Source organism: Eretmochelys imbricata, chromosome 10 (assembly GCF_965152235.1).
Source record: "Eretmochelys imbricata isolate rEreImb1 chromosome 10, rEreImb1.hap1, whole genome shotgun sequence".
In the NCBI taxonomy this organism is placed as follows: domain Eukaryota; kingdom Metazoa; phylum Chordata; order Testudines; family Cheloniidae; genus Eretmochelys; species Eretmochelys imbricata.
In genome coordinates, this window is record NC_135581.1 from 49,356,504 (window position 1) to 49,373,791 (window position 17,288).

Below are 17,288 nucleotides of genomic sequence, written 5' to 3' on the forward strand. Positions count from 1 at the left end.
TTTGAATGTTTTTCTACATTTTTTTAAATATATTGATTTTAATCACAAAACAGAATACAAAATATACAGTGCTCATTTTATATTATTTTTAATTATAAATATTTGCATTCTAAAAGAGATAAAAACTAGTATTTTTCAATTTGCCTCATAAAATTACTGTAGTGTGATCTCTTTATTGTGAAAGTACAACTTACAAATGTAGAAATTTTTTTTTACATAACTGCGCTCAAAAATAAAACAATGTAAAACTTTAAAGCCTACAAGTTGAAGCTTGAAGGGGCATACAAATATTTAACATATCTGGCACATATCTTGCAAAACTGGCTACAACAGTGCCATGCGTACACCTGGTCTCACTTTCTGGTGTCGTAAATAAGAACCGGGCAGCATTATCTCCCGTAAATGTAAACAAACTTCTTTGTCTCAGCGATTGGGTGAATAAGAAACAGGACCAAGTGGACTTGTATGAGGTGAATTGAAAAATAGTATTTCTTTTTATCTTTTTTACAGTGCAAGTATTTGTAATAAAAAATAAAATAAAATGAGCACTATATGCTTTGTATTCCTGTGTTGTAACTGAAATAAATATATTTGAAAATATAGAAAAACATCCAAAAATATTTATAATAAACTTAAATTGGTATTCTATTATTGTTTAACAGTTCTGTTAAAGCTGTGATTTAATTGCTACAAGTGCTGGAAGACAGAATACTGGGCTAGATGGATCATTGGTTTGACCCAGTATTGCCATTCTTATGTTCAAACGGTGTGCCCAGAGAGACCAGAAGGGTTATGAGGTGCAGTTAGATAACTATGAGACCTGGCAAAAAGTTGGAACTAGAAATGATAGGAAATCACCAGTCATAGAGGGACAGTTAGTGTTCTACAGACAAATTTTGGTAACTTTCCCTTTGATATTTTGATACTCAGCAGCTCAACTTTAAACAGCAGTTTTTTGATGCACAAAATCTTTCCTACTGAAATCACAATTTTGGGCTTCAGTTTTCATGTTTCAGTTCCCATTTCATATCTTCCACACACTATCCAATTCTGCAACCATTACTTTCATTAGCAGTGTCCCATTGGCTGTGCAACTACAACAGGACTTCAACAGAACCTTGGCTTTCATTTAAAACCAAGTAATTTTCTAGACCTTGTGTTTGTGGAGGAAAAGCTTGAAAATGTGAGCCAAGAGCACCGTAAAAGGTCAAAAGACAGAAGACAAATCTCACCCCCCCCCACACACACACACTTATGGTTTTTTTTAAAAAAAAATTCATGATTTTAAAGTCAAACTTATGATTTTTGGGGTGGAGCTGTGCCTCATGTTTTTGTCGTTTCGTTTTTTAACATGTAGGGTTTGCAAGACTGCTATTTTCAACTTTGCCTCCATCTCCTCTGCTTTGACACACATAGGCACTGTGACCTTCTCATCTGAGAACAGGACGAGATGTCAAGAGCACCGAAGTATCAGTTCCTGTTTTGACAATGGTAGTGTTCTCCTGTGGCTTTGGAAAAGTCACTTAATATTGTCACCTCAATAACTCCATCTGTAAAATAGTGATAAAATTTTCCGCATACATTTCACAAGGAATACTTAATGTTCGTATAACAGTCTGACAATTAAAAGCGCTAAATAAGTGCTAAGTATGCTATATTTATTAAATAAATTTATTAGCTTCTGTAAGTTCCTCCTGCCTCTTTCCATTTTGTCTGCTGATTATTTCCTCTCCTTGAACATAAGGTAGGATTCTACAAATGTTAAATCCAAAACTCCCTTTGTTGCTTAATTCTGTTTTGGCTTTTTCTCCTCACAAGATAAGCATGCTTTACTCTCTCTCCTCTTTAAAACCATCACTTATCCTTGACCTCACTTGACTCCAACTACTATCTCTTCCCTCTTTCATCCAAAAGCTCACTGAATGCACTGTCTACAATCACTTTCTGGAGTTCCTCTCCTCCAGTTCCGTTCTAGAACCTCTCCAGTCTGGCTTCCGCTCTGTGTGCTACACTGACACCACATTGCCAAAGTCTCTAATTACCTCCTATCTAAAGATCAGAACCAATACTCTACCTTTCTCCTTGACTTGTCAGCTGTCTTGTTGCAAGACTGGGGTTCGGACTTCATCTTCCTCTCTGAGTTTATAGCAGGTGCAGGTGAACGAAAGACAGGCAGCACCAGTGCATTTAGGATCCCCAAAAGAAGTTCATAATTAGAGAGTACTTAGTGTTCCAGCTGCACCACCTGAAGAACCATTACTGGTTTGTGTACCCAGAATTGGAAATTACTGCATTCCCCTATTAGAAGAGTTGGGGGGAGATCAAGAAAGGAACTGAGAGGAGAAAATGATCCCTTTACACCACCCCAGGAATCTTCCATGTTCAACAGTTGTCTGACTGATGAAACTTGTTTTTAAGTACCTTCACGCTTGGGAGTCCATAAACACAAACATATTTTCTCTAATCTTGTTTGGTTTGTAGCAGGGGAAGGAGCGGTCCAGCTTTCCTGATTAGGCACTGCATTTTATATAGTATATAGGCAAGTGAAAATGAAATAGTAATGCATAGACACACATTTGGAAGCGAACAGTAGTTCAAACGAACTATTAATAAGTAGATTAGTTAACTTACTAGGTTAATCTGTGGTCTGTTTTTTAAAAATATACATTTAAATGAATACTGTATCTCTGTACACCTGATAATACGAATTGTGTAGAACTGTTTTTCCTAAATTTAGTTCTGTGGTATAAATTACCCCAAAAAAAGTTTAAAAATTTGTTCACAATTTATAACTCAAACTTAGTAAAAATATTTCAAAATTAAGTGTTCTGGCTGTGTTTTTTGTTTTTGGTAATGGAAAAATTAAATATTACAATGATCTGATTTGTCTGATAAAATGAAGGCCTGTGCATGATTAAGCAGCCTTCAGAAAGGAAACTAAAGCAAATTAGAAAACCATAAAGCAACAACTGCCCAAGTGCTATTCTTATTCTTGGTTGTCATTTGATACTAGGGTGTAGTATGGGGAGAGTTGTATAGCCCTATCCAAAAATCTGTTCAGGCCTTACACCTCGGAAAGAGAAGCCAATTCCAAATGAATAAGATTAAGTGGAGGTCTCCATTCAAGTATTCATTGCAGAATATGAAAGACACGGAGGGTCCAAGGGGAAGGGAAAATGTATTAGATATATTTGAAACTTATTTAAGCTACAGCAGAGTTACCATTTCATCTTTCTTTTGCAGAAAACATTGCTGTCTGATCTGTAGTTGCAAGGAAAAGGGGGTGAAAAGAAGAAGGAAATCTGTCTTGGATAAATTGGAAGTGCTTTGAATTTGCAAAGGGATTTAGTGCCAGCTGCTACAGAAGGTTTCACAAAGCCACTTTTGGCACCGAAATGGATGAAATGCTTCAGACCTAAATGGTAACCTTAATTCTTCCATCATTTTATTTCTCTGGTGTAGCCCCTAAGATAACTTGTACAGTTTGTAAAGGATTTTCTTCTTAAACCAGTTCGGTTTAAATATAGTAATCTTACAACAGCTAAATTCTGGATAAATCTGTAATTTTACAACTTGCATGTATTCCAATGAAGTTTGCAGTTTTAGCTTTTATATCTGTTTAAGGCCTTGTCTACATTACGAAATTAGGTTGAATTTATAGAAGTCGGGTTTGTAGAAAGCGTTTTTATACAGTCGATTTTGTGTCCCCACACAAATGCTCTAAGTGCGTGTAGTTGGCGGAGTGTGTCCACAGTATCGAGGCAACTGTCGACTTCCGGAATGTTGCACTGTGCGCAGTCTCCGCCACCCATTTGAATTCTGGGTAGAAATCCCAATGCCTGATGGGGCTAAAACATTGTCGTAGATGGTTCTGGGTACATTTTGTCAGGCCCCCCCTTCCCTCCCTCCCTCCATGAAAGCAAGGGCAGACAATCGTTTTGCGCCTTTTTTCTTGAGTTACCTGTGCAGACGCCATACCACGGCAAGCGTGGAGCCCGCTCAGTTAACCATCACTGTATGTCTCCTGGGTGCTGGCAGACGCGGTACTGCATTGCTACACAGCAGCAGTTTATTGCCTTTTGGCAGCAGACAGTGCAGTATGACTGGTAGCCATCATCAACGTAGTCCAGGGTGCTCTTTTAACTGACCTCGATGAGGTCGGGGCGCCTGGGCAAACATGGGAGTGACGCAGCCAGGTCATTTCCCTTTTAAGTTTCGTCTCATGGCGATTCAGTCCTACCGGCAGTGCACTCTCTTTTAATCAGCAGCCAGCAGAAGACGATGGCCAGCAGTCATACTGCACCGTCTTCTGCCGAGCACCCAGGAGATGACGATGGCTAGCGGTCGTACTGCACGGTCTGCTGCCAGCAAGATGTATAAAGATAGATGAAATGGATCAAAACAAGAAATAGACCAGATTTGTTTTGTATTCATTTTCTCCTCCCTCCCTCCATGAAATCAACGGCCTGCTAAACCCAGTTTTGAGTTCTATCCTTGAGGGTTTGAGTTCTATCCTTGAGGGGGCCATTCTGTTTCTCGCAAAGCCACCCCCTGTAAGCCAACCCTGTTAGCCATGTGGGCAGTCGCCCCTCCCTCCACCAGAGCAACGGCAAACAATCGTTTTGCGCCCTTTTCCCTGGATTGCCCGAGCAGGAGCAGAAGCCAGAGCACAGCAAGCATGGAGCCCATTCAGCTCACCACAGCAGTTATGACCATTGTAAATACCTCACGCATTATCGTGCAGTGTATGCAGAACCAGTACCTGAAAAACCAGGTGAGGAGGTGACGGCAGCACGGTGATGAGGACACGAACACACTTTTTTCTCTAAAACTGCATTCCCCCGCAATTCGGAGATCATGGTGTAATGGGGCAGGCTCATGCCATGGAACGCTGATTCTGGGCCCGGGAAACAAGCACAGAGTGGTGGGACTGCATAGTGTTGCAGGTCTGGGATGATTCCCAGTGGCTCCGAAACTTTCGCATGCGGAAGGGCACTTTCATGGAACTTCGTGACTTGCTTTCCCCTGCCCTGAAGCGGAAGAATACCAAGATGAGAGCAGCCCTCACAGTTCACAAGCGAGTGGCAATACCCTGTGGAAGCTTGCAACGCCAGACAGCAACCGGTCAGTCGGTAATCAATTTAGAGTGGGCAAATCTACTGTGGGGGTTGCTGTTTTGCAAGTAGCCAACACAATCATTGAGCTGCTGCTATCAAAGTAGTGACTCTGGGAAATGTGCAGGTCATAGTGGATGGCTTTGCTGCAGTGGGATTCCCTAACTGGTGGGGCTATAGATGGAACGCATATCCCTATCTTGGGACCGGACCACCAGGGCAGCCAGTACATAAACCGCAAGGGGTACTTTTCAATGGTGCTGCAAGCACTGGTGGATCACAAGGGACATTTCACCAACATCAACGTGGGATGGCCGGGAAAGGTTAATGACGCTCGCATCTTCAGGAACGCTGGTCTGTTTAAATGGCTGCAGGAAGGGATTTACTTCCCAGACCAGAAAATAACTGTTGGGGATGTTGAAATGCCTATAGTTATCCTTGGGGACCCAGCCTACCCCTTAATGCTCTGGCTCATGAAGCTGGATAGTAGTCAGGAGCTGTTCAACTATAGGCCGAGCAAGTGCAGAATGGTGGTAGAGTGTGCATTTGGACATTTAAAGTGTCACTGGCGCAGTTTACTGACTCGCTCAGACCTCCGCAAAACCAATATTCCGATTGTTATTGCTGCTTGCTGTGTGCTCCACAATCTCCGTGAGAGTAAGGGGGAGACATTTATGGTGGGGTGGGAGGTTGATGCAAATCGCCTGGCCGCTGAATACGCGCAGCCAGACACCGAGGCAGTTAGAAGAGCACAGCAGGAAGCGGTACGCATCAGAGAAGCTTTGAAAACCAGTTTCATGACTGGCCAGGGTAATGTGTGACACTTCTGTTTGTTTCTCCTTGATGAAAACCCACCCCCTTGGTTGACTCTAATTCCCTGTAAGCCACCCGCCCTCGATCACAGCTTGCTTGCAAAGGAAATAAAGTCACTATCATTTAAAAAACATGTATTCTTTATTAATTGATTATAAAAATAGGGAAATAACTCGCAGTGTAGCCCGGGTGGGGTGTGGTAGGAGGGAAGGAAAAGGCCACTTTAAAACTTGTTGAATGCCAGCCTTCTGTTGCTTGGGCTGTCCACTGGAGTGTAGTGGTTGGGTTCCCGGAGCCTCCCACCCCGCATTCTTGGGCGTCTGGGTGAGGAGGCTATGGAACTTGGGGAGGAGGGAGGGATGGCGGTTAAACAGGGGCTGCAGCGGCAGTCTGTGATCCTGCTGTCGTTCATGAACCTCCACCAGACGCCGGAGCATGCCCGTTTGATCCCGCAGCAGCCCCAGCATTGCCTCATACCTCCTCTTCCTGCCGCCACCTCTCCTCATGTTTATCGGCCACCATCCTGTACTCTGCTGTTGTGTCCCTCCACACAACTCTGTCAGTGCCGGACGACTGCATGAGCTCAGAGAACATGTCCTCGCACATGTGTTTTTTTTCGCTGCCTTATCTGAGATAGCCTTTGGGACGGAGGAGGGAGGCTTGAAACATTTGCAGCTGCTGGAGTTAAAAAAGGGAGTGAAGTATTTAAAAAGATACATTTTACAGAACAATGGCTATATTCTTTCACGATGAACAACACTATTCACGTTACATAGCACATGTGATTTCGGTACAAGGTCGCATTTTGCATTTTATATTGAGTGCCTGCAGCTTTGGTGTTAGAGATCACACAAGCAGAGCTGGGCAAGAGAATTCGGCTTGCAGGCGGCCATGGTAAGCCGTAGTCTTTTGGCTTCTACAACCTTCATAACAGCAGCCCCCTCCTTTCCCATACCAAGCAAAGCCCGTTGAGTTGGCCATTTAGTTCTGCAGTTTTCCTGTTAACTTGCAGCAGCAGAAACCAAACTAACCCCCTCCCCTCATCCAATCGCTTTTCCTCTCCCCCTCCGCCTGGCTGGTATCAGGGAAGATCCCTGCTAGCCAAACGTGAACAGCTCAGCTCCAATGGCCCCCGCCCCCCACCGCATGGCCAACTGCGGGGTGGATTTCTTTTCAGCCACAGGCAAATGGCCCAGTAGGAATGGGCACCACTGAATGTCCCCTTAATCAAATTCCCCTATTTCAACCAGGTTACCATGAATGATATCACTCTCCTGAGGATAACTCAGAGAGATAAAGAACGGGTGTTGCTTGAATGCCAGCAAACACCGGGACCATACGCTGCCAAGCTTTTTCATGCAATGATACCAGATTACTTGCTACTAGCATGGCGTGGTAAAGTGTCCTACCATGGAGGACGGAATAAGGCTGCTCTCCCCAGAAACCTTCTGCAAAGGTTTTTAGAGTACCTCCAGGAGAGCTTCATGTAGATGTCCCTGGAGGATTTCCGCTCCATTCTCAGACAAGTTGACAGACTTTTCCAGTAGCTGTACTGGCCACGAATGTATCCCAAGTCCTCAGGGCTACTTAATCATTAAAAAACGCTTGCTTTTATAACATGTATTATATTTTAAAAGGTACACTCACCAGAGGTCCCTTCTCTGGCTTCGTTGGGTTGGGAGGGTATTTCAGTCAGGGTGATAAAAAGATCCTGGCTGTCTGGGAGAACGGTGTGCTGTGTGCTCTCCTCAAGCTCGTCCTCCTCCTCCTCATCTTCCCCGTCCGCAAAATCCTCAGGCATGGTGGAGAGTACCCCATCATCAGAGTCCACGGACAGGGGTAGGGTAGTGATGGCGACGACACACACCTCCCCCCCCCCCAAGAATTGCATGCAGCTCAGCATAGAAGCGACATGTCTGGGGCTCTGTCCCAGAGCATCCGTTTGATTCTTTGGTTTTCTGGTATGCTTGTCTGAGCTCTTTAAGTTTCATGCAGCACTGTGTTGCATCCCTGATGTAGCCTCTGTCCCTCAGGCCTCTGAGATTTTTTTGAAATGTTTTGTCATTTCGTCTTCTGGAACGTAGTTCTGATGGCACGAATTCCTCTCCCCATACAGCAAACAGATCCAGTACCTCCCGTTCAGTCCATGCTGGAGCTCTTTTTCGATTCTGGGACTGCATGGTCACCTGTGCTGATGAGCTCGCCTGGCCAAACAGGAAATGAGATTCAAAAGTTCCCGGGGCTTTTCCTGTACACCTGGCCAGAGCATCCGAGTTCAGAGTGCTGTCCAGAGCAGTCACAATGGTGCACTGTGGGATAGCTCCCGGAGGCCAATACCTTCTGATTGCGTCCACACTAACCCTAATTTGAACGGTGATGTCGATTTCAGCGCTAATCCCCTCGTTGGGGAGGAGTACAGAAATTGGTTTTAAGAGCCCTTTATGTTGAAAAATGGCTTCGTTGTGTGGATGGGTGCAGGGTTAATTTGGTTTTAACGCTGCTAAATCCAATATAAACTCATAGTGTAGACCAGGCCCAAGTTTGTGGCTTATAAAAAAACCCATTTTTTTGCTCATTTTTCTTCCTCCTTTGGAATAGGAAAATGAAGATAAAGGCTTGATCTTATCCTGTAAGTAACTATGGCTTTCTACTAACTATATCTAATGAAAAGACTGTATAATAATAGCCACATGTGCATTTTTTGTTCCTATTTCCATTTATTTCACAAATAACTCTTTAAGACTCTTTCAATAACACAATCCAAAAAACATGGAAGCTATGGAAAGGAATATGAACACACTGTATTTTTCTCTCTTCACCTCCTGTTTTCCCCTCCTCACCCTGTTCCCTGTTTCATTGTAATTTTCTTTCCCTCTCCCTTCTTTCCCCAATTTGAGCATCACCTCCTATGATAAGTCCTCCCTCTTATTATCTCCTTTCCTTCTTGTTCCTTTCCATTTGACTTCCTATCTTTTTTTATCCTGTTCTTCCTGCTTTCACTCCTTGTCTCTCATTGTTACACTTGATGTATCTAAAATATGCCTAAAATATTAACTATGATTACAACTGTCTCAAAGACTACTTTATATCAAACATATGTGCTGGACAATAATACAAAAACATAATAAGTTTGTCTCTTAAATGTTATTCCAATACAGATAAAATTCTAAATGTAGTTCTTTGGAGGAAGAAGAACTTGGCTGTTTGTGTTCATAAACAGTTTGCAAATATCTTCCAATCACTGCCCTCCTTCAGTCATATGAACAGACAATTTGTACATTTCAGAAAATGTACAAAGAATATTTTCATTTTTCTATTAACATTGGGAGGATTATCTTTTGGCTTTCCTATTCCCATTAGTCATGCACAGGTATTGGCTTTTTTGTGAATCTTTAGTTATTTGTTGTGGTGTCCTAAAGTATACAAAGCAAGGTTGAAGTTGTAGAGGGAGTCTGGAGTACAGGGCCTGGTGCAAGATCTGAGGCCTGAACCAGAAGTTGTGAACAAAAGTCACACCATGTATTAAAGTAGATGCTTACAATTTCACTATTTAGTACGTGAACTTGGCAAAGTTGTTACTAGTGTACTAGGCACAATTTACATAAATATATTCCAGCTAGTACAGATACACCCCCATCTAGTACAAGATAAGATGGTCTGATAAAATAATGAATAGGGATGTTTTTTCAAAGATATAAGCAACAAGGAGAGGTAACAAAAAGATGTAATGATTTACATAAGGTGGCGTGTAAGTAGTGTGTGTTAAGTTGTTTGTCTCAGCCTATAAAAGTTGGGATACTTTGCGTTAATTCTTTGTTTGGCCAAGGGGGCAGTGGAAAGTTCCACCACTGACTGAGCCGTTCCTTGCCACAGGGCAGTCATATTAGTGTACCTGTAACCACAAAGCCAGGGCTCTAGGACTGTGTCTTGAGGGCAATAAACCTGGCCAAGTGTCTTTGTTAATGAGCTGTGCCTGTGGTCTTTCTTTGAGTAACATCGAAGTCTGCTGAACTCACATGCTGCTCTGTCTAGTAATAACATTGAAGCTTCCAGGACAGAAGTGCCTAAGCAGTGCTACTGAGGCGACAACATTTCAGCCTCCAGCACTTACTTAATCACACTGGGTAGTACTATCAAGGTCTGCCGAACCAACTATCTGTGCAGTATTGGGAAAGCACACAGAAAGAACCCACAAACATGCAAGGCAACTGACAATAGAAGTATTTATAGAATTCACAGTATGGCAAATTCTTGCAGAAACTGCTGTTTACAGTTAATAAATATATAAGCAGAGCATGAGAAATCTGATTATCTCACATCTTCTCTAACTCTTTTCACAAATGGACTGACGCTACTAACTTATTATACTGGACGCCACCAAACAGCTGGCATATTGTAATGTCTTTTGTCTCTGTCAAACTGGGTGAGTTTTGAACCAGGTACCAAAAAGTGAAAGTCTTTCAATTTTCCAAGGTAATGTGAAAAAGACAACCTCATCCTAGGTTTCTCAGATGATCCCTCTCCTTCTTGGAGCTTTTATTCGGTTCTCAAAGCCTTGTGCAGACCTTCTTTTGAACAGCTTAGTATTATTCCCATTCCATATTGTCCTGAAGAGTGACTTTTTTTTTTTAGTGGCAGTCATCTCAACCCAGGTTAGCTTTGCTTTCCTGCTCATACTTCCTTATTTTGGTCATTCACCCAGAATAAAGTCATCCATAATGTATGGCTTGTCTGTGCTGGGGATTTTGCACCAGTGTGGCTACACTGATGTACAGTTGCACTATTCCACTATAAAGTGACTTGGACCAATTTAACCTGGTTTGAAAGGAAGATACGGGTGCGGTTAAATATTCATAGTGCAATAAATGCTTTTTATTTGCACAGGACCCTAGAAGTTAGTGTCCCTCCTTCCTCTGTTCTATTTTTTAAGGGGAAAAGATCTACTAGAATCTCATTTTGATTCCAATAGACTAATTGGAACCTGCATTTCTGAGTCTTACAAAGATTGTTATGCTCCCTTGCCTAGTCAGACACAGGTGCTCACTGCACCCATGCATCATGCATTGGCTGAGTGAGTTGAAACTGCAGTGGGAGAGTTTGCAGGGTTGCCACAGTGCAGTCTCTTCATACTTTCTCTGAATTTTGTAGTTTAAGGCCTTGTCTACATGGTGCGTTAGTCTGCATCAGTGGAGTGTAAAATCTAATGTGCAGCAGCGTGTCATACACTAACTAGCCCATGTAGACCCTGCTAGTGCAGGTTTAAAGTTCCCGAGTGCATGTTAATGTAGTACTTTTTGAAACTTGACTACATTAATATTCACTGTGGAACTTTGTGTGCCAGTGGGGTTTATACTAACCAGTTAGTGTACGTGAACTGGTGCTTATTGGAATGTACACCCCACTGGTGTGGACTCATGTACTTCATAGACAAGCCCAGAGGGTGGGATTTTTCAAAAATCCTTCGCATTAATTGTAATTGTTTCCATTGAAATTAATGGTAAAGCTCCCTTTGGTGACGGAGAACAAGAATTAGCCAGCGCTTGTCCACTTTGGAAAATTCCACAGTAAATTTAATGGCTTTGACCAAATGATGCATCGGCCCAACAGTTCACAGAGGCCTTTCCCTAACTGGTTTCCTCTGTTTGTTAAAAAAGTTCTCTGGTTCAGAACTTGGATGTATGTATGTATTTGTTTATTTTGAAAAGTAGGAGAGCCTCTTGGAGTCCATGAGTCTGTGGCTGTCTTTGAACTCCCTTCCAAAATGTGTACTTTATGTTTTGTGTATGACGTTCCCATTGGTCTGCACACATGCTAACTGTCGCTCAGAAAGGAATAAGGTGTAAGTCATTTCTCCTTTTAATGGAAAGAATTTTTTTAAAAAAATATTTCCTGTCCTTTCCCCATCTGGTACCTCAGCTCCTCTTTCTTTTTGCCTCTTCTCTTTTTGCAGATCTTTATAACGGTTAACTTTTGTTTAACTTGCACTTCTAAAAAGAGCAAGATGAGAAACCAGTTCAACTTTTAATACCCTCATTACCCAAAGTGTAGAACTATGGCAAATTAGAGCGCTTATTAATTTTGGAAGCCATATTAAAATATAGTATGTCCCCAAAAATATCAGAGTGGGAGGTTATGATAATGTAAATCACAAGCCCACATGTATTTTCCTCTTAAAAAAAAGAAAAAAGGACCACACTGACATGTTTTATTGAGCAAGAGAGCATGTGAATGCAAACTTGAGTCTGTAACTGAAGGTATGTCAGAGTAACATAGTAAAGGACTTGAAGCATTCTAGCCATCAGAGGAGCCTATTTCTTTGTCTCTGTTGTGCCATTGCTGCCTGCAGTTCAACCATTGTATTTCAAGTTGCAGTGGGGGAGGTTTAGGTTGGATATTAGGAAAAACTTTTTCACTAGGAGGGTGGTGAAACACTGGAATGCGTTGCCTAGGGAGGTGGTGGAATCTCCTTCCTTAGAAGTTTTTAAGGTCAGGCTTGACAAAGCCCTGGCTGGGATGATTTAATTGGCGATGGGTCCTGCTTTTGAGCAGGGGGTTGGACTAGATGACCTCCTGAGGTCCCTTCCAACCCTGATATTCTATGATTCTATGATTTTAAGCTTGCATTGTGTAGGCATTTAAAAATGCATTTGATTGTGAAGGACTTTAGCTGGGGGAAAAATCATTCTGGTAGCTTGTATCTGCACGCAAATTAGGTTTTTCTTTACTAATAAAAGTTAATAACTGTGGTGGTGGAACAAGACTAGCCAGAGGATGCATTGTGAGAGCATTGTCTCTTGGCTCAGGAAGACCCTACCAGGCTGTATAAAGAGGGATTGTTTTGGCTCAGGAAGTGCTGGATGAAGCTGCATGGGAGGCGATCTCCCTTGAGTAGAGAAGAGCCAGGGGTTGCTGTTTGGAGAGGTTCCCTCTCAGCTAGACAGACTCTGGGCTGACTTTGGTGGGACGTGCCTAAGGATGCCACATGGGCAAATTCTTTCCCTATTTGAGAACAGCTGGAGGATGTTGTATGGGCGAGTTCTCTTGGCTCAGGGAACATGTTGTATGGGAGGGTTCTCTCTCGGCTTGAGAAAACATTTTTTCCGCTTGAAGTCACTGAGTAAAATCTAAATGACTAATAAAGCTTCTAAATTAATGTTCAATCGGTTAGAATAATAAAAGTTAATTTATCATCAGGAAGGAAGACCAGAATAAGGGAAAATGATCTATTAAGAGGAGGAAAACCACCACCTTCTCAGTAACAAAGAAAGGTTGTAGATCGCTGGGCAACGCCTTTATTGGACAAACTGATTTGTTCTCCATCTACGCAATTATATATCCATGGAGATAGCCATTTTGCAAGTATTAGCAATCCTAGATGCACAAACCCTTTTTTCTCTTTTGTCCCAGGGATGCTCTCCTCTGTATATATTGAAGATTAACCATTTGACACCTATGTATTATGTGAATCCTCATACAGAAGTGTTGGTTTGTGAACATGAGAGGAAACTGCCATAGATTCCTGCAGTGCGTTTTTCTCCTGGAAACAACCCCAGCTTTTGTTTCCTCTCTTTGACTTGGCAATAGAATGAGGAAGGAACACATAAAACATGCTGGTGCTGAAGTAGAATCTGATTTGACCGAAAAAGCTTTTTTAAAATATTTACTCTGTGTGTGTGTGTATATATATATATATGTGTATATATATATGTGTGTGTATATATATAGTTCTGTTTTTATGTGGAGGATCGTTGATGGCCTTACAGTAGACTTTTTTCAGGATGAGAAGGAACAGTCATAGCTACTTGTCAGACCTTTCTTTTTCTCTTTTTCTCTTTCTCTCATGATTTTACATTTACATGGCATCTTCAATCTCAGTGGAACTGCTATATAAGACAATAAGATTAATTGCAAAGCTGCATAATGGAAGTTGAGTTTAAGGAGGAATTTGCGGAGGAGAGCAGGGTACGTGCTTGGTGAAGAAGAGATAAGAGGCTATTTCGGCCATAAATGGTGCTGTGCTGTGAAAGAAAAGCCAGAAGACCCTTTTGTTTATTTCTGAAATACAGTCCATGTTAGGGTCTTAATAGGAGACAGTTCTGTGAAAGTGTGCAAACCACCATGCTGTGACACTTCAGGAGAAGGAAGGGAGAATACAGCATAACTTTTTTTTTTCTTACATTATCTGAAAATTTTAGAAGTCATATAGGCTGACCTTTACAATAGCCTACTTATTTTATGCACCATCATGTCTGACATCCTGTTGTTGCTCAATTCATAAGTAGCAATTCCTAAGTTGCAGAAAAGGAAAGGTTATTACCAGTGCATAAAAAATAAATAAAACTAGGAACCCTGTGTAAAATGTGATTGTGGCTTCATTAATAGCAACATAATGTCCTTTTTAAAATTTCCTGCATAATTGTACTCTAGATTTAAGATTACATTTTAAAATATAGTTTCTAGCCCTACAGTTGTGAGGAAAACCTTCAAAATATGAAACAAATGTCAACCAATGCAATGATGTTTTACTTGAATCTGCAGACAGAAACAGTAGCTTTTAGATGTATGAAATGCCTAATTCATCTGAATGGGATGTTGGCTGTGAAGCCTAATGTTAATTACACCTCTACCCCGATATAACGCTACCCGATATAACATGAATTCGGAGATAACGCTGTAAAGCAGTGCTCCTGGGGAGGGGGGGGTTGCGCGCTCCGGTGGATTAAAGCAAATTCGATATAATGCAGTTTTACCTATAACGCGGTAAGATTTTTTGGCTCCCAAGGAGAGTGTTATATCAGGGTGGAGGTGTATTTAGCAGTTAACATTTTAGCAGAAACATCAAGCAAACGTGCTACTTCATCATTAGATGCAGTGGTAGATATTGTCATGGGGTATAATAGTTAGTTGTTGTCAAGGTTGTTTGGGTGGGAAATTAGGAATTCAACTTCTCCTCCCCCTGCCTCCCAAATGTACTGTCCCCTCCATCCTTTCTTCAAAAGATAGAAGGAAAAATAAGATGCTTTTTTTCCCTAGTACTGAAAGCTTCTAAAGTCCATTGACTTCTGGTGGCTTTTAAATAGTTTTTTGTTTTGCTTTTTTTAAATACAAATAACTACTTTTTGGATGGTGTTGAAAAAATGTGTGCATTTCCCTTTACACTTCAATATATATCCACAACAGCCTTAATTTCTTGGTTTATATCCAATTCTGCCACATTCTAAATATTGTTTTAACATAGAAAAAATAGATTAATTTTTTTAACCTCAATGGTCAAAATCAAGAATTTTTTACATCTTTTATCTGAAGAGTAGTTGAACAGATTGAATTCAAATTTTGTTTTTGAAAAAAAAGTCATTAGTATGAGCTGAGACCTTGATTGCCAGTTTTCCGCCCTAAACAGACTTTTCCAGCTGAGATATAAACTCCTGAAGAATGTGATTCATAAATGGAAACATTGTCAGATCAAGTCATAACAAAAAGGAAATATTTAGAAAGGGTACTATTATAAATTGTATTCATTTCCACAGTGGGCTATTAATTCTTTCTCTGGCTTGCTCTGTGACCTAGCCATTATTTCGTTTTTATGCTGAATATATGAAAACTGCCCTCTCACAGTTGTGTTAAATATTATATAGCATATATATGCTCATAAGGAGAAAGAGATAAGGAGAAAGATGGTGATTCCTTTCTTTTAAATCCATGCAGATGAAATGGCTGCCTCTGAAAATGTAACTTAAAATCAGCAGGACAGACATTGGCAAGACAAAATGGAAAAAGCCTTTCATAGATTTTGTAGGGTTCAAAACATGTAGTATTGCTGTGCTAGCCAAAGGCCGCTGTGTTTTACATCCAGATTGTGCTATGCTGCTGCATATCAAACCAACGAGTTTATTTTCTGTGATAAGACAGTAGTCTTTATGTCCTCAAATAGTGATTTAAATTTCTCTGTTCACTTGGGGGGAAACACTGGTTTTTATTTTCAAAAGTTGGTTGATCTTCTCTTTGTTCCAAAAAGAAAAAAAATTGAAAAGAGGATAGTAGAACTAAATTCATAATAATAATAATAAATACTTCTTGCCTGTGAACAGCTGGATTGAACACGGAGTCAGACTTCCCAAAAGTATATCACAACAGACCCTTCGGCACCCACATTCTTGTTGCAACCATTGCTAGCTTTGAGTGTCTCTCTGAAATTGCAATTCAGCACAACAGAATAAATACAAATTCCACAATAATCTTCAATTCTCACCCTGTTTAATAGTCTCAGTGACTTTTTGGTTGTACATTTTCTGAGGTTTTATAGCTCATTAGAAGTAATAAATTAGCACTGTGTGCATTAAGCAAGACTTCATAAACTTGGTAAGGATGAATGAGGAAACAACCCACTAGTTTTTTGGTTTTGTTTTGTTTTTTTAATGTGTATTCTCTGCAGTTTGCCTGCTGCACCTTCCTGCCCGGGCTTTTTAATCATGTGATACTTGCCAATATTTTGGGAAGAGATTCCAGAAAACAATATATAGTTAATGAGTAGTAAGGATTTGGAAGGCGCTTACGTATATTAAGTTGTCATGGGATAAGAGGGAAGATCCTTTCATAGATTGAGAACTAGTTAAAAGACAGGGAACAAAGGGTAGGAAAATAGCAAATTTTCAGAATGGAGAGGGATAACTAGTGGTGTTCCCCAAGGGTCAGTCCCAGGACCAATCATATTCAACTTATTCATAAATGATCTAGAGAAAGGGGTAAACAGTCAGGTGGCAAAGTTTGCAGACGATACTAAACTGCTCAAGATAATTAAGACCAAAGCAGACTGTGAAGAACTTCAAAAGGATCTCACAAAACTAAGTGATTGGGCAACAAAATGGCAAATGAAATTTAATATGGATAAATGTAAAGTAATGCACATTGGAAAAAATAACCCCAACTATACATACAATATGATGGGGGTTAATTTAGCTACAACTAATCAGGAAAGAGATCTTGGAGTCATCATGTATAGTTCTGTGAAGACGTCCACAGAGTGTGCAGCAGCAGTCAAAAAAGCTAACAGGATATTAGGAATCATTAAAAACGGGATAGAGAATAAGGCAGAGAATATCTTATTGCCCTTCTATAAATCCATGGTATGCCCACATCTTGAATACTGCATACAGATGTGGTCTCATATCAAAAAAGATATACTGGCATTAGAAAAGGTTCAGAGAAGGGTAACTAAAATGATTAGGGCTTTGGAACGGGTCCCATATGAGGAGAAATTAAAGAGACTGGGACTTTTCAGCTTGGAAAAGAGGAGACTAAGGGGGGATATGATAAAGGTATATAAAATCATGAGTGGTGTGGAGAAAGTGAATAAGGAAAAGT

The 17,288-nt window shown here is 40.9% G+C and overlaps 1 protein-coding gene across 2 annotated transcripts in view; it reads left to right on the forward strand.

Moving 5' to 3' along the window:
• The window catches only part of PEAK1 (pseudopodium enriched atypical kinase 1), a 218,660-nt gene that overhangs the window by 96,822 nt on the left and 104,550 nt on the right, over positions 1–17,288 (forward strand). For both annotated transcript variants that reach the window (XM_077828480.1, XM_077828481.1), the window contains 2 exons: positions 1,358–1,491; positions 3,244–3,422. The gene's annotated coding sequence lies outside the window, so the exon portion shown is untranslated. The remainder of the gene's footprint in view (positions 1–1,357; positions 1,492–3,243; positions 3,423–17,288) is intronic.